Source organism: Octopus bimaculoides, chromosome 9 (assembly GCF_046866305.1).
Source record: "Octopus bimaculoides isolate indiv1 chromosome 9, ASM4686630v1, whole genome shotgun sequence".
In the NCBI taxonomy this organism is placed as follows: domain Eukaryota; kingdom Metazoa; phylum Mollusca; class Cephalopoda; order Octopoda; family Octopodidae; genus Octopus; species Octopus bimaculoides.
In genome coordinates this window covers 54,024,372-54,043,691 of record NC_142936.1, presented here as the reverse complement: position 1 = coordinate 54,043,691, position 19,320 = coordinate 54,024,372, and positions in this window count along the sequence as shown.

The window sequence follows — 19,320 nt, the reverse complement described above, 5'->3', positions numbered from 1 at the left end:
TTGTCTCTGGCTGCCCAGTCCTGGCTAAGAAGGAATATATTCACAGACACGATAAAGCTGGGACCTACATACACTGTAAGCTATGCCAATACTATAGAATAACAGCAGAAAAAAGATGGTATAGGCACACGCCAGAAAAGGTCATAGAAAATGAGAAAGCAACCATACTCTGGGATATGCCAATACGTACAGATAGAGAAATTAAGGCCAATAGGCCAGATACAGTTGTCAAAGGTCATCAAGAAAAAATGTTAAGTGATGTATCAATACTAACAGATGACAACGTTCCTCTAAAAGAGATGGAGAAACTTTTAAAATACAAAAACCTGGAAATATAGGTAACTCGAATGTGGAATCTAAAAACAGAAACAATTTCTATCATAATAGGCGCATTAGATATGATAAAAAATATTCAGACAAATACATAATAAAAACACCAGGACTAACAAACATATATAATATACAGAAAATAGCACTACCAGGCACCACACACATCCTACGTAGAACACTTTCAATACAGTAACCATAAGAGCATCACAACAAACTACAGCACATACCCAAGACTCACAGAGCTGCGCTCAGTAGTGCAGTGAAAGTACGCTATGAAAATAAGACTACTGAATAATAATAATAATAATAATAATAATAATAATAATAATAATAATAATAATAATAATAATAATAATAATAATAATAATAATAATAATAATCTCAACAGGCATGATAGAGCTGCACAATATATTCACTGGGTAATATGCAAAAACCTGGACTTGCCCCATGATAAAAACTGGTGGCAACACAAACCACCCCCAGTACTTGAAAATGATCACATCGCACTCCTCTGGAACTTCACCGTTCAAACTGACAGAAAGATAGACGCAAATAGGCCAGACATCATACTGAAAGACTTCAGACAAAAATCATGCCTCCTCATTGATATGACTGTCCCAATCGATATAAACGTATCTGTCAAGACCTACCAAAATCTGAGCAAATATAAAGATCGTGAAATAGAAATTAGCAAAATGTGGAACCTGAAGACTAAAACAATACCTATTGTCATAGGTGCCCTGGGAATGACAGCGAAACGGGCTGATTACTACCTAGCTCAGATACCAGGAAACCCCAAAATGGCTGAAGTTCAAAAGATAGTGCTCATGGGAACTGCCCATATCCTACGTAAAATACTGTCTATGTGATCTCATTTTTCATCTATATCTCTTATTTCACACCCTTTAACGCAGTTTTCCTTTACCTCTTCTTGGCATATTAAAAATATCTTTACGCCAACTTACTTCTTCAATTTAAATTCTTAACGAGATCTATCACATACTGAGCCCATTCCATCTTTTATCTCGATTCTATAGATTTGCTTCTTCCAGCTACTTCTCCGACCACACTCACGTAATAGGCTCGCCTACTTCATCGATTTAAACCTTCTAACATGGTTTTCACACATCCTGCTAATCCATTTCAATTAATTTAATATAATTTATTCTTCCATTTTATTCCGGTGATATCGCTTGAAGCTCTCTCTCTCTCCTATTTAATATCAATTACCGCCTCATTTAACTGTCGCTTCCCCACTCCTTAGAACACAATACACATTAAGTATTGCCTATGTATAACGTAACTCTATAATCAATTCAATCTTCTTTTTTTAATTCTATTCCTTCTTTACTGCAGCTTACACTACTTTTCCTTTATTCATATATCTTTATCTCCCTAGCTTACCTACACCGTCTGTAAATGTGTTTTTCAAAATTTAATTAAATTTGGTTTGATTTTCGTTTCTCTTTACATATCAATTCTAAATAACATATTCCCTTTATTCACTTATCTCACAACATTTAAACACACTGTACCACTATCCTGCGCCTAATCAATACCACACTCGCTTCCAATTATACGATACACAGTATCGTTAATAGTCTGATAATAAATCTGTTTTACGGGCATATTTTTTGATTTCAGTAACCTTCCTAGTTATTTCCCCTGTTTTATGACCTTTTCAAAAGAATCATCTTTTAACCTTCTCCTCGTTTTCAGGTAGCAAGGTGGCAGAATCGTTAGCACGCTGGGAAAATGCTTAGTGACATATGATCTACATTTACGTTCTGTGTTAAAATTTCTCTGAGGTTGACTTTGCTTTTTATACTTTTGGGGTCGATAAAATAAATACTAGTTGATAAGACAAGTTCCCTGAACTTGCTGGCTTTGTGCCAAAATTTTAAACCAATATTCTTCTTTATCAACAAATATTACCTTAAACACTCGCATATATTATTAGTACTTTTTTGTTAGCACTGAATAGCAATCTTTATATCTTACTAAGCGTGGATGTAGTTTAAGGATGCTCTAATATAGCGGTACTCATTTTGAGAAGGCATACTGTATAGAAGTTTAGCGCTTAAATGTTATTTGCAATGCCTCTGCTTGAACATTCATTGTTTTTCTAAATATCAGAGGAAGCGAGGTTTGACCACCAATAGTGATAGTGGATACATGCTTCTGATGAAGCATAAACGCGCCGAAATAAGGTGATCTAGCAGTTCTATCACCGATGCTAGACAATTTCCCCCAGCTACTGATAATTATGTGCGTTTAAGCATTTGATATTTATACATGATGTTCTCTCAAGACCACATGTACGCATATACAAACACACATACACACACACACATATGCATATACGAACGTAAATGGTGAATATCTATCTATCTATCTATCTATCTATCTATCTATCTATCTATCTCAGAAGAGGAACACAAGTGGGTTTCTAACCTAATTCTAGATGGAGAAGATGGGAGCTTTGGTATATTTTCAAAGTTAGGAACAAGACTTTCTAGAATAAACCGTATATATGTAACCACATATCTTTCACGTCTATTCTTTAGGAAGTACAAATTCAGTTCTTTTAACCTCTCCCAGTAGTTAATCCGTTGCAGCAGCCGAATCTTCTTTGCGTAGTGGCTCTGGATTGCCTCAAGTTCCGCAATCAGCTTGACGCTCTGCGGTGATCAAAATTAGGAGGAGTAATTCAGACGACTGAGAGCGAAAGATCTCCATATGTGTAGCTTGGTACCATTTTTTCTGCCTCTGAAAGATCCCAGAAACCATGCAAGATGGTACAAGAGCTATCTGCATATAGTCATGGTCAAGCTATTCAGTTCTCCTCCGATTCGATTCAGGCAAGTGATGTTGATAAACCCTATAAACGGCGAAACGTCGATATCCACCGTTCCTGGATGTGATTTGGGATGAGATGTCTTGCCTAGCCATGACTTTCAGTTGTCATGACTCGGCACTTTGAGAGAGTCATCTCCACCGTGTCAATTCGCAGCCTACCGGCGAACAAATTGGGACGGTTCTTTGAGTATGTGTGCTCGATAATACATTGATATTGCAGAAGCCTGAAGGAGTCAGGCTCCCGTAAGAGGACTACGAAACTTGAAGCAACGCGGAACCGAACCAAACTAAACACACACACACACACACACACACACACAGACACACACATGTGAGGGCGCACGGCCCATGGGTTAGAGCGTCGAGGTCATAATCATGTGGTAGTGAGTTCGATTCCCGGACCAGGCTGTGTGTTGTGTTCTTGAGCAAGACACTATTTCACATTGCTCCAGTTCACTCAGCTGCAGCATCACTGGTGCCAAGCTGTATCAGCCTTTGACTTTTCCTTGGATAGCATCAGTGACGTGGATAGAGGAGGCTGGTATGCATGGCCGACTGCTGGTTTTCCACAAAATACCTTGCCCGGACTTGTGCTTCGGAGTGGAACTTTCTAGGTGCAATCCCATGGTCATTCATGGGTGGGGGGGCTTTACCCTTTATATATATATATATATATATATATATATATATATATAGAGAGAGAGAGAGAGAGAGAGAGAGAGAGACAGAGAGAGAGAGAGAAAGAGAAAGAGAGAGAAAGAGAGAGAAAGATAGATAGATAAATAGATAGATAGGGAAATGTGTCAGTGACAGCGAATTCGAAAACTCATTGTTCGCTGGCACCGTCAGATTGTAGGAAAATTTTGGGTTTCGAAGCATACTCTATAGTTTTGTTTTAGTTTTTTTGGGGGTGAAGGAGTGGAGTGGTGGTGGCTAAAGGTTGGAATGTAAGTGTGACTTTATAAAACATCTTTATGGTCTGTTTGATTGAGTGAGCAGAAATAAGTAGTTAATATAATTAAATTAATATATATTGCTATACTAAATTGAAGCTATGATTTTGATTTTTTTCAGTAGATATTCAGAAAGAGGTGATGTGGAGAAAAAGAAGTAGCAGATGTATATATATATATATATATATATATATATATATATATATATATATATATATATATATATATATATATATATATATATATATATATATATATATATATATATATATATATGTATATATATATATATATATATATATATATATATATATATATATATATATATATTTATATATATATATATATATGTATATATATATATATATATATATATATATATATATATATATATATATATATATATATATATATATATATATATATATATATACATATATATATATGTATATATATATATGTATATATATATATATATACATATACATCAATATGTATACATATATTATATATGTATGCGTATCTATATATATGTATATATATATATAAGTATACATGTATATACACTTATATGTATGCGCATATATTTAGGTTGTATATTGGTATGTCAAGCTATATATAAGATACTTTTATTTATATATATATATATATATATATATATATATATATATATAAACACACACACATATAGATGTGAACATACACACACACACATACATACAGGTAATGCACATAGAAAGAGTTGTTTGTCAACTAAATATTCTTGTTTATTGTCTATTATTGATTTGTTTATTTACGAGCAGTGTCATTTAATACACTCCAGTAACTATGGTGATTCCAAAGTAAAGAGAGAAAAACGTAAAAACTAAACACACACACACGCACACACACACACACACACACACACACACACACACACACGCACACAAACACACACACACATTGCGTGTGTATGTGCTAAGGTCATATAAACTAATATTTTATACTCCTTCACACGTACGATATTATGTAGTTAGAATTTCGACGAATAGAAAGAAATGTAGGTCTGGTTAGAATCTCACCTTTGTAATTATGGCTTGACACTAAAAACACTGTTTATATGATTTATATTTTACCGGAAAATTGTATGCCAGTGCCTAGATAAAAGGACAAAGTCTGTGTAGACATTTGTTATTAGAATGCAGCTTGGAATTTTCAACATTTTTTGGTAATTGTGTTTGTATTTTTCTATGATTTATTCCAGCAAACATCTATTAAGGAAACCAAGGAATGAATATATATATATATGTGTGTGTGTGTGTGTGTGTGTGTGTGTGTGTGTGTGTGTATACAGGGGTTGAACAAAATAATGGAAAGATCTTTAAATTTTAAACAAATTTATTTTAATATGGTGTAGGACAACCTTTGGCAGTAAATACAGCTTGAATTCTACGAGGTATGGAGTCGTACAATGTTTAAATTGTTTACAAAGGAATTTTTGTACATTCTTCAGCTAAAACAGTCTCCAGTTCTTGTAGTGATGATGATGGAGGATATCGACTCCTTAACTTTTTTTCTAAAATGGACCATAAATGTTCAATAACATTGAGATCTGGGGACTGTGGTGGCCAGATAAGATGTTCAACGTCACTAGAACGTTCCGCGTGCCATTGAGTAACAACTTTAGCTGTGTGAATTGGCGCATTATCATCCTGAAAGATTGCGTTTCCCTCCGGAAACACTTTCGCAACCATACGATGAACTTGATCAGAGAAAATGCTCAAATAGTTTTGACTATTAATTCTGCTTATTAAGGGAAACCATTGGGCCGGTGGATTTCCAAGATATAGCCCCCCCCCCCCAGATCATCACAGATCCTCCTCCATGTTTAACAGTTGGAAGAAGACAGTCTGGTTCAAGTGCTTCTTTTGGCTGTCTCCACACGTATACTTGGCCAGTGGTCGGAATAAGATAAAGGATGACTCGTCGGAGAAAATAACATTCTTCCACTGCTCTCGGGACCGATTCTGTAGGTTTTTACTCCACTCTAAACGCTTTGCAACGTTTGTTTTTGAAAGTAGTGGTTTCCTGATTGCAGCCCTCCCGTAAAATCCAGCTTTGTGCAGCTTCCGGCGAACAGTCTTTGTGGAAACTGGGTTCTCAAAGTGGTCATTAAACTCTGCAGTAATTTTGTGAGCTGTAATTTTGTGATCCTTTCTAACAATTGACATAAGAGTCTGACAGTCTCTATCTGAAAGTTTGTTTTGACGAGGAGGTTTTTCCCCCTCTCTCAAAGGCTGTCATTACTTTCGAGACAGTATTTCTAGATGCACCAAACATTTCGGCTGTTTTCGTTACGCTAGCGCCTGCCATATGAGCACCAACAATTTGACCTCTTTGAACGTTCGATAGATTTGTCACTTTAATGAATTTTAATTACCTTTTTCTGATGATATCTCGAAAGAAACAGTAATTTTAGCAAAACATATTAAGCAACACTAATAATAAAAAAAAAAAGCATAAAAATAAACAAGCTTTTGATTGTTTTATAGATATTTCAAAATTATGATGCTATGATGCTAGGTGTTTCCATTATTTTGTCCAATCCCTGTATATATATATATATATATATATATATATATATATATATATATATATATATATATATATATATATGTATATATAGCTATTATCATTTACTTGTTTCAGTCATTTGACTGCAGCTTTGCTGGGGTACCGCCCTGAAGGGCTTTAGTCGAACAAATCAACCCCAGGACGTATTCCTTTAAGCCTAGTACTTAATTTTATCAGTCTCTCTGCCGAACCGCTAGTTTACGGGGACATAAACGCACCAACACCGGTTGTCAAGGAGTGGCGGGGGACAAACACAGCAACAAAGACACACATACATACATACATACATACATACATACACACACACGACAGTCTTCTTTTAGTTTCCGTGTACCAAATTCACTCACAAACACAAATAACGTCTATTATACGTTCAATTTCTTCTGTTTAATTGTTTGAATTCTTCCTCTGTATCAAGCTAAGATTCCATCGTTGGAATATGTATGCATATGTATCAATATATGCATGTGTGTATGTGTTTTTATATTTGTCCACACCACCACGTGAAACCGGTGTTGTTTTCTTTTGCGACCGATACAATTAGTATCAGACTTACAACATAAACCATTCAAGGTACTGCTCCAGCATAACCGCAGTCCAATAAATAAAACAAGTAAAAGATAGAATATAAAGCATAATAACACCCGTTGGAAGAACTGTTTTCGGCAAATAAAAATAAAGTATATTTGATGTTGAATATATTCATACATGCAAGCATTAGTAACCTAATCTAGTCTAACAGTGGTCTACAGTTGGGCTGGTCCTTTGCAAGTGAGCCTTCTCCTGCACTCTCTGTACGATCTGACGGGACCAGTATCCTCTCCTGTCTCAGTTAAGTAGATTACTGGAACTTTGGTTGCCATGACTAGACTTGGTATGAATACTGGGGTAGTTTCCTGTAGCCTTCTCTAGCTAGATGGAATTTGAACTCAGAACGTAGAGAGCCGGAAGATATACCGTAAAGCATTTCTGTCGACACGCGAACGAATCTGAAACTCTCCCGCCCGCAGAGCAACGTAAAATGAAGTGTTTTGCTCAAGAGCCAAACGCGCTGGCCGGTTCGGAAATCGAACCCACGACCTAACGATCGTGACACTCTAACCACTAGGGCAAGCGCATAAGTAATATTAATCTAAAATTTTGGCACAAGGCCAGCATGTTCGGGTGGTGGTAAGTCGATTACATCGACTGCAGTGCTCAACTGGTAATTATATTATCGACTCCGCAGAACGAAAGACAATGTCGTCCTCAGCGGAATTTGAACTCAAAACGGAAAGACGGACGAAATGCCGCTAAGCATTTGTCCTGAATGCTAACATTTATGCCAGCTCACTACCTTACATGTTTAGCTAATATTGATGGAATAGTCCTATTAAATATACGTTAAGGAAAAATTCAACAGTCCTGATATAATTTTGAAGACAGAAACCAATATCTGTGTATTTTTGCAAGGGTCAGCTATTCTACACATATAAACATCTCATTAAAAATTAATGGGACAAACATTGATAGTCAACTGCTTTAAAATCTAGCAACTTTTCTAGTCAGTTTATAAATTTACACGTGTGGAAATAATCATTGATATAGCTACAGGTGTTACAAAGTGCTTAAATAATGGTTCTAGAAAATTTGGAGTTTTCAGACACAGATAGTAAACTCCGGACTAATATTCTACAAATTTACTCTGTGAGCAATATGCAAGGCTATTCTGCTATTCAAGATGTAAATATTTATATTGGTTATTATCTTAGTTAGAAACCATCTTGTTTATAGGACGAACTCAAAGAATTGTATAAGAGCCAAACATGCATACACACACACACACACACACACACACACACACACACACACACACACACACGTGTCTGTGTATGTGCGTGTGTTTATGTGTGTGTATGTGTGTTTGTATATATATGTTTACACACAGGCACGCATATGTATGTATATAATAAATAAATGTGCATATATGTGTGTGTATATATATATATGTGTGTGTGTTTGTTTGCATATATATATGCGTGTGTTTGTATATATATATATATATATATGTGTGTGTGTGTGTGTGTGTGTGTGTGTGTGTGTTTGTATATATATATATATATATGTGTGTGTGTGTGTGCATATATATGTATGTACTTATGCTCAGATATATTTCTGTGTAGATGCGCTTTATTGTGTACGTATGTGTGTGTGTGTGTGTGTGTGTGTGTGTGTGAGAGAGAGAGAGAGAGAGAGGGCGAAAGCGAGTGAGTAAGAGAGACTATATAATTATGTGCTCGTCTGTGTGGAGGTTTGTCTAACACGTATTCAGATGTGCTTGTGTGTGTGTGTATGTGCGCGCGCGTGTTTGTGTATGCATGTGTGTGTATGTGTGTCTGAGGGCGTCTGATTTCTCGCATGTTTACTTGATATGTACATCCACATGTATTGGTGTGTATGTTTTTTCCCCCTACAAAAATATATATGATTTAATCTTTGTACTGCAGTATTTCAGTACAATAAGTTGTAATCGTACGCAATGACTTGCAAATTACTGAAGCAATGATATTTAATACAAGAGAGAAGTTATAAAAGAACAATAAAATGATAAACATTAATTTAATTTTATCATACCAATTTGGCAAGAATTCCACGAAAAATACTAATAACCGCAATAACTATTGAAGCAGCCATAGCAACAATAATAATCCTTTCTTATTTTGGCACAAGGCCAGCAATTTTGAGGCGGGGAAGTCGGTTTAACCGACTCCAGTACTCAACTGGTACTTATTTTTATCGACTCCTAAAGAATGAGATGCAAAGTCCATCTCGGTGAAATTTGAACTCAGGAAGTAAAGGCGGACGAAATGCCGCTAAGCATTTTCTCCGGAGTACTAACGATTCTGCCAACTTTCTGCCTTAATAGCAGCAGTAATAACAATGTTTTCTACTATAGGTATAAGACCTAAAATTTTGAAGGGAGGGGGCTAGTCAATTACATCGGCACCCAGTGCTCCACTGGTACTTAGTTCATCCCCGAGAGAATGAAAGGCAAAGTCAACCTCCGTGGAATTCGGACTCAGAACGTAAAGACAGACGAAATGCCGCTAAACATTTTGTCCGGCGTGCTAATAATTTTGCTAGCTCGTCGCCCAGGTAGCAACAATAACAATAGCAAGGCTAACAATGTATGAACCAACGACTAAGTTTCAAAATCATCAGCTTATCTGCTAGAAACAACTGTCAAATCTCAGCAAAACCACAGCGTTCGTTCACTTTGAACCGTCATATTCAATGAAGTGTCCCTTGTGTACAGGGCAGTATTATTCTAATATCAGCCTTAGTACAGTGGCCTACAGTTTTGCTGGACTTGAGAAGTCTATGGACTTGGGACCCATCATCAGTGCTTTTTATGTGGCATCATCACCAGTGCATTTTACGTAGAACTATCACTAGTGCCATTTTTACGTGGCACTATCACCTGTTCTACACCATCATCCTTATTTCTTTACTGCCCACAAGGGGCTACACACAGAGGGGACAAACATGGACAGACAAACGGATTAAGTCGATTATATCGATCCCAGTGCGTAACTGGTACTTATTTAATCGACCCCGAAAGGATGAAAGGCAAAGTTGACCTCGGCGGAATTTGAACTCAGAACGTAGCGGCAGACGAAATACCGCTAAGCATTTCGCCCGGCGTGCTAACGTTTCTGCCAGCTCGCCGCCTTCATCCTGCTTTGTTACTCCATTCAATGTTGCTACCATAAATCCATCGATAGTGTTCATGCGCACCTACCAGAAACTCGTGACTTGTCAACACCAAGTACTTTCTTGTTTCTTGTGTTGGCGAGTTCCTTATCAGTTATAATGGACAATGCCTAGCTCCTGTAATATTTCCCCACCCTTCCTTTTAACCCAATAGCAATTTTGGATTGTAGTTATTGTTTTTGGTATATATTTCCTCCAAGCATCTTGCTGTATCTTTTAATATTTGAATCTTTATATATTTGATTGAAATACTTTATATTCACAGTAAAAACAGTTTCTGTTGGGAAAGAATCTTGGATGCTTTTGTCGATGTGACGGTTTATAGCCTTTCTTTTGTATTTAGAGAACGCTCTTCTCAATTTTAATTAATACTAGCAATGCATCCCGGTGTTGTCCGGATGTTATGACCTACAGCCACGTTGTATTATTTGTTCCATTCTTATGGACAGAATCGGCACAGCTGAACCAACGACACTTGCAGAAAACAGCACTGCTTGGAACCGCTCGAATAATCCGGAAGGTGCTCGAAAAATAAGAGGTGTTACCTTAGCTCTCTGGTAGTGAACAGCTGACACTGTAGTACATCTCCAGCGTTAGAAGCTGTGCAAAGGCAATGATAGTAAGTATTATTATTATTTTTTTATTATTATTATTATTATTATTATTATTATTATTATTATTATTATTATTATTATTAATAATAATAATAATAATAATAATAATAATGAAAATGTCCTGATGCAGTACCAGTAAGTGGCTCTCATGGCTTCTGATCTTAACTGATTGGAAGTGTTATGATGTACATTGCTTTGTCTTGGCATAAAACATGGGCTACAGCAAATATTCTGCTTAATACCACATATTTGCTTTGCCAGTTGTTTTACCTTAACCAGTTGAGCATGCCATTTGGTGGCTGACGATATGTGCGTCTCTGATCACGAGCAGGAGTAGTGGGGGAGCACCATAGCCAAGTGTTGAGAAGAATTCTTTGGAGTTTGAATAATTAACCACTGGAAATATAGGTGTTTTGCTCATCATCCTTAAACAAACCTAATTCAAGGATCATTTCAGCAAAATGGGCTACTCGACATGAAGAAAATTCTAACTGGGCTCCACCTGATATTTATCTTGATATGAGATCATCATGTCGCGCACATATGGTTGTGATGCATGTGCCTGGTGTACCCTTATCAGATGGATAGTCACGATGGGTATACTTGGCTTCATATATTTTACCCCAGTGTCTCACTCACCAAATAATAATAATAATAATAATAATAATAATAATAATAATAATAATAACAATAATAATCCTTTTTACAACAGGCACAAAGTTTAAAAATTTTGGGGGAGGGAACTAGTCGATTACATAGAACCCAGTGTTTCACTGGTACTTATTTTATCGACCCCATAAGGATGAAAGGCAAAGTTAGCCTCGGCGGAATTTGAACTGAGAGCGTAAAAACGGATGAACTGCCGCAAAGCAATGTGCCCGGTGTACTAACGATTCTGCCAGCTCCTCGTCAATAATAATAATAATAATAATAATAATAATAATAATAATAATAATAATAATAATAATAATAATAATAAGTGGGAGCAAAAGTGGGAGCAAAAGTGGGAGGGGGTCAGGGTAGAAGATATAAGATCTGCTCTCAGGAGGTCAAGCAAATGGAAGTCTCCAGGAAAGGATAAAATTCCTAACTTCTGGTTGAATGCCTTCCCAGAAAGCCATGAACTGCTAACAAAACTTTACAACGATGTTTTGCAAAACCCTAGTTTGATGCCCTCTTGGCTAGTTAATGGTTTAACATTCCTGCTTCCAAAAAATGAGGAAACAAACGAACCAAAAAATTATCGCCCCATAACCTGCTTAACAACAATGTATAAGACGCTAACATCTGTCCTAACCGAGTACACCTATAGTTTTTTAATAGAAAGTAGCATATTCCCTAATGAGCAAAAGGGATGTAAACGTGGATCTTATGGTTGTAAAGATCAGCTACTCATCAATAAGATGATCTTAGAAGATTGTCACAAGCGACACAAAAACTTGTCAATAGCCTGGATAGACTATAAAAAGGCCTTTGATAGCCTACCACATAGCTGGATTAGGAAATGTCTGGAAATGTATAAAATAGCTCCTACTCTGCGAAACTTTTTATCTGTAAGTATGAGATCATGGAGAACCACACTGATGTTGAACAATGACAATGAATCTCTAAATGCTGGAGATGTAAGAATTTCATGTGGCATTTTCCAGGGTGACTCACTATCACCACTCCTCTTCTGTCTAGCCCTAATACCGCTCTCAAAATTGCTCAATGATGCACAGTATGGTTATAAAATATTTGATAAAAATATAAATCATCTCATTTACATGGATGATTTAAAGCTCTTTGCAAAAAATGACCAACAACTCAAAGGCCTACTAGCGATTGTTAAACAATTCAGTGATGACATCAGGATGCAATTTGGCCTTGATAAATGTGCAAAAGCTATCTTTATCAAAGGAAAAATGACAAATACATCTAATGTGAACCTTGACCAGCAAAATGTCATAAAAGAGTTAGAACCAGCGGAGAGCTACAAATACCTAGGGGTAATTGAAGGGGACAATATCAAGCACTCAGTGATGAGGGAAAGGATCAGAAGAGAATGTTATCGCAGGGTGAGAGCAATACTGAAGACAGAGCTGAACGCGAGAAACAGGATCGAAGCGATCAATGCTCTAGCCATACCAGTCGTGACTTACAGTTTCAACATCGTTAACTGGTCAATTACTGAAATATGTAATGTTGACAGAAAAATACGAAAACTGTTGACAATGCATAGAATGCACCACCCTAAGGCAGATATAGAACGTCTTTATCTGCCAAGAAAAGAGGGAGGTCGAGGACTACTACAGCTGGCATTATCAATGAAGGTAGCCACAATTGGCCTAGACACCTATATGAAAAACTCTGAGGACTGGATGCTAAAACTTGTCTTAAAATATGAAAGCAAGAAAGCATCTTACTCAGTAACAAAACAGGCAAAGGAATATCTAAGTGAATTCCAATTGCAACAAATTCAAGAATTAGACGAACTAGAAACACCTACAGAAAAAGCTAAGCGCTTGAAAACCCGTGCTAAAATTGCTGCCTTAGCTATTATGACTGAAAAATGGCATGGAAAACCTCTCAATGGCAAATACCCAAAGAGAGCGAATAATGCAGATATTGACAAAGCCCTTACCCACCAATGGTTAATGGCCTCTGGATTGAAATCAGAAACAGAGGGGTTTATCATAGCAGCCCAAGATCAATGCCTACCTACAAAGAACTACCAGGCCAACATATTAAAGAACGGCAGCTCCCCATTATGTCGTATATGCCAACAACAAAATGAGACCATCGATCATGTTGTCTCCATGTGCAGTCTGCTTGCGCCTACAGAGTATCTCAACAGGCATGATAGAGCTGCACAATATATTCACTGGGTAATATGCAAAAACCTGGACTTGCCCCATGATAAAAACTGGTGGGAACACAAACCACCCCCAGTACTTAAAAATGATCACATTGCACTCCTCTGGAACTTCACCATTCAAACTGACAGAAAGATAGACGCAAATAGGCCAGACATCATACTGAAAGACTTCAGACAAAAATCATGCCTCCTCATTGATATGACTGTCCCAATTGATATAAACGTATCTGTCAAGACCTACCAAAAACTGAGCAAATATAAAGATCTTGAAATAGAAATTAGCAAAATGTGGAATCTGAAGACGAAAACAATACCTATTGTCATAGGTGCCCTGGGAATGACAGCGAAACGGGCTGATTACTACCTAGCTCAGATACCAGGAAACCCCAAAATGGCTGAAGTCCAAAAGATAGTGCTCATGGGAACTGCCCATATCCTACGTAAAATACTGTCTATGTGATCTCAAATTTTAAAGCAAACATAATTTTCTTATGGTTTCTTAAACATTCACTTGAACAAAACTGTACAAATCCAAATATATGGTACCCTAGGCATAACACCTACATGAACTTCTAACTTGTTGTCTCTTGAGGTCTCTGGGTGAGACTTGGATCCAACTTGTACAAATGCAAAACAAAAGTCAAACATAAAATAATAATAATAATAATAATAATAACAGTAGTAATAATAATAATAATAATAATCTTGTGTACTGGAAGCAGAAGGCCTCAACTTTGGGGGAAGAGATTAAGTCGATTATATCGACCCCAGTGCGTAACTGGTACTTAATTTATCAACCCCGAAAGATAAAAGGCAAAGCCGACCTCGGTGGAATTTGAACTCAGAACGTAAAGACGCACAAAAATGCCGCTAAGCATTTTGTCCCGAGTGCTAACGATTTTCTCAGCTCGTCATCATAGTAGTAATAGTAGTAGTAGTAGTAGTAATAGTGGTGGTGGTCGTAGTAATAGTCGTTTTCATCGTTATCAACTTCACCACCATCATCATCATCACCATCAGGTTTTCAACAGTTCAAGCAAACTTCAGGCGCTTGATGTGTGTGCCCCTTTTGTTTTGTTATTGGGTTTGTAATTTCAATGATCCACCTGATCATTGAGTTAAATTTTCAGTGATTCTCTCTCTCTTTTTGTTTTTCGCTTATTTTAAACATGTGGAGGCGCAATTGCCCAGTGGTTAGGCCAGCGGACTCGCGGTCATAGGATCGCGGTTTCGATTCCCAGACCGGGCCTTATGAGTGTTTATTGAGCGAAAACACCTAAAGCTCTACGAGGCTCCATCAGGGGATGGTGGCGAACCCTGCTGTACTCTTCCACCACAACTTTCTCTCACTCTTATTTCCTGTTTCTGTTGTGCCTGTAATTCAAAGGGACAGCCTTGTCACACTGTGTCACGCTGAATATCCCCGAGAACTATGTTAAGGGTACACGTGTCTGTGGAGTGCTCAGCTATCTGCACGTTAATTTCACGAGCAGGTTGTTCCGTTGATCGGATCAACTGGAACCCTCGACATCGTAAGCGACGGAGTGCCAATAACAATTTTAGACATTAGACAGCAGCTATATTGTGGTACCATTCTAAAAGGGTTATTCGTTGAAATCAACTCCCTGTACTAAGGAGGCATAAAACAATCAAACAGCATTTGTGAAACGCAGAGAGTAACCCCGCCCCCAAAACGTACACACTTACAAGAGGATTCCTCACAGTTTTCATCTACCAACTTAATTTACAAGTTTTTGGTCAGCCTGGGTTTGTAATTTATGAAACATGACAGAGGTACTGCAAAGTTGGCCAGAATAAGAAATCACGAGAGTGCAAAGCAAGCTTCTTAACCATACAACCACGTCTACATACATGAGCAATGTGCGTTTGCATGAATGATATAGTGTGTTTGTGTCAAGCTGTGAATGTGTTGAACAGTCATTCGAGACTTTGTTCCGTGTATTCCTCAATGCTGTATATATATATATATATATATATATATATATATATATATATATATATATATATATATATATATATATATATATAATAATAATAATAATAATAATAATAATAATAATAATAATAATAATAATAATATAAATAATATGTGAGTATATGCACCATTCTAAAACTAAGCGTTTCGAAGAGTTAGGGCAGGACGCATTGCTAGAATGGCTCTTTCCGCGGAAACAAATTAAATTTGTAATGCAGAGGAATATAGTGGCGAACAGAAAACCAGACAAGAAAACGAAACAGTGAAAATAAACAAGAAGGGCTTAAGGCCAGACGTGAAAAAAATATCTGTATACTGAACGCTGTGATGTGACGTACTTGAGGGGAAGAGAGAAGAAAGGGATCTTGTTCAAAACGGGGGCACCAGTTTTCATTAATGTTTTATGTAGTGTTTTTGGTACCGAAAAACTTTCAAACTTCGTATACTTATCTATTTTGTGTTATAGAACAGAAAAAAAATTTTGTATTCGAATTTATTTCATGTAAAAAATTGTCTTATTTCGATAATTTCAACCAATCACTGACAAGTATTCAGCTGTTTACACTTACTCCTTTGGCAGTTTAAGCGGTGTAAAGCGTATTTAATCTCCATTTATAATTTCGTTAACATCTGCCTGAACTGTATGTGTACAATATTGGCTTTTTTCATTTTTTTTCTCGCGTGTTTATTTCGTTAACATCTGCCTGAACTGTATGAAAGGTTTATTAGCTACTGCCTAACCCTAACCCTAACCCTAACCCTAACCCTACTGCCAATATGCTTCAGCCATTTTTTGACAAGGAAATAATAATTTTATCACCGCTAGAATCGTTTCAGAATCGTTTGTTTACGTAGTCAGCATTTAATGTATTCGGCTGAATGGACGTCAGTCATTGGTTGAAATTACAGAAATACGACAACTTTAACATGAAATAACTTGCGATGTACGTTTTTTTGTTAAGAAGACTAAGAGAAAAAGATGTTTTATATGACACATTCTACCAGTGTCCCAAGTTTCAAAGTGTTTCGAACAAGATCCGAAGAAAGTTCGTGCGAGCTTGGCAGTGGCCAATATAAGAAAGGAAGCAGTAGCCGGACACATGTGACCTGTGAGGGGTAAGGAGAAAAAGTGGTAGAGAGAGAAAAAAAGGAGAGGAAGTAGAATATAGGTGGGCAACGAGAGACAGGGAGGAAGAGAGAGAGATATATAGTAGTGAAGGGGAGAGGCGAAGAACAACAGAAGGAAGAATGAGAGGGGGAGAAAGATACAAAGATAGATAGAGTCGCATCACCCATGAAAAAAAATTGTGTTGCTCAGATCATTAAAGTAAAAATAACATCAGAGCTTTTGAGAGACTATTTTCCAAAATATGCACATCCACATATATAAGGATTCTTATCTATTTACTCTCTAAATGCTACCCATGTTTTCTTTAATGCTATCAAAAATATGTTCAGAGCCCAAAGGAAAATTATGTTGATTAGATGATTATAGTGAAAATAAATCATTTTGAGAAACCACATTTATTTTGCAAATGAAATAAGTCAGAGGGATAAATGGAATACATTTTATTTTTGTATTAAATCCCTTTGAACTTAAGTGTCATGGAAGACTGTTGGATCCTCGTATCTGCTTCAGAATTCATCCTTTTACGACAATTTTTATTTTTGCGTATGCAGAATATTCTGTCTCTTCACATGAAATTCCAAGTTAAAATGCAAAGTACTTTAATAGCTTTTCCTGATAGCTGTGGATATTCGTCTTTTATAGCACAACAAAATTCAATAAGTGGCAGTCTTTTAAATGCTATTTGTACAAAGTGGAGTCTGAAGTGATCTCAATAAATTTTTCATATTCCACTGCTTTTAAAATTCGTTGATATTCCATGCGTATTGAATGGATCTCTAATCCGAATTTCAATTTGTAATATGAGACTTTGATCACTTGGAAAGTATTTATTTTCTGAATTATAAAGATCTAAATGCTGATGCACTTCATTAAAGAACGCTGAAAGATTATTTGAATTAATGTCGTTACCTAATTCACTGGAATATATGTGCTGTGTGGGTTCTGTCATGTTATTGGGTGTTGATGCAATGTCATTTGTGCAGAATGTCTATATACTGTGTTATTGAAACGAACGTGTTTTCAAGGCGCTGGTGTACAGGAAAGAGGTGACGCATGTAAAATTCCATTCACTTTTCAGCTAAATCGCTCAGCGTTCGAATCTTGCCAAAGTTGACTACGTTTTGTTCTTCCAAAGGTCAAACGTGGCCGATCATTAAAATTACACAAATACTCCAAAATATGTAGCCTATGACCAAATTAGAAATTCTTTTACTTTCTTCTTCTTCTTCGTACAACTACTACTACTACTAGTACTACTACTACTACTACTAGTACTACTACTACTACTACTACTAGTACTACTACGTTCCGAGTTCAAAAGCCATTGTGGCCAACTTTGCCTTTCATCTTTCCAGAGTCAATAAACCTGTGAAAAATCAAGTAGTCCCCTCCCCCAAATTTCAGGCCTTGTGCCTTTAGTAGAAAGGACTACTACTACTACTACTACTACTACTACTACTACTACTAAGGCAGCTAACTGACAGAATCGTTAGCACGCCCAGTGAAATGCTTTGTGGCATTTCGTCCGTCATTACGTTTTGAGTTCAAATGCTGCTGAGACCGAATCTGTCATTCATCCTTTCGGGGTCGACAAAATAAATACCTGTTGAGCACTAGGATCGATGTAATCGAATCACCCTTCCCTCAAAGTTACCGGCCTTATGCAAAATTTTAAAACCATTAATATTATTATTAAGATGGCAAGCTGGCAGAATCGTTAGCACACTGGACGAAATGCATAGCGGTATTTCGCCCGTCACTAAATTCCGCTGAGGTTGGCTTCGCCTTTCAACCTTTCGGAGTCGATAAATTAAGTACCAGTGAAACACTGGGGTCGATATAATCGTCTAGTTCTCTCCCCTCCAAAATTTCAGGCCTTATGCCTATAATACAAAAGATTATTATTATTATTAAGGCAGTGATCTAGCAGAATCGTTAGCGCGTCGGAGAAAATGCTTAGCGGCATTCCATCTGTCTTAAAATTCTGAGTTCAAATTCCGCAGAGGTCGACTTTACCGTTCGTCTTTCGAGTATTGGCTGAACACGTGTCGACGTAATCGCCTCATCCCTTCCCTCAAAATTGCTGCCCTTGTGGCAAAATTTGAAACCATGATTATTATTATTATTATTATTATTATTATTATTATTATTATTATGAAGGCGGTGAGCTAGCAGAATCATTAGTATGCTGGAGGAAATGCTTAGCGGTATTTCGT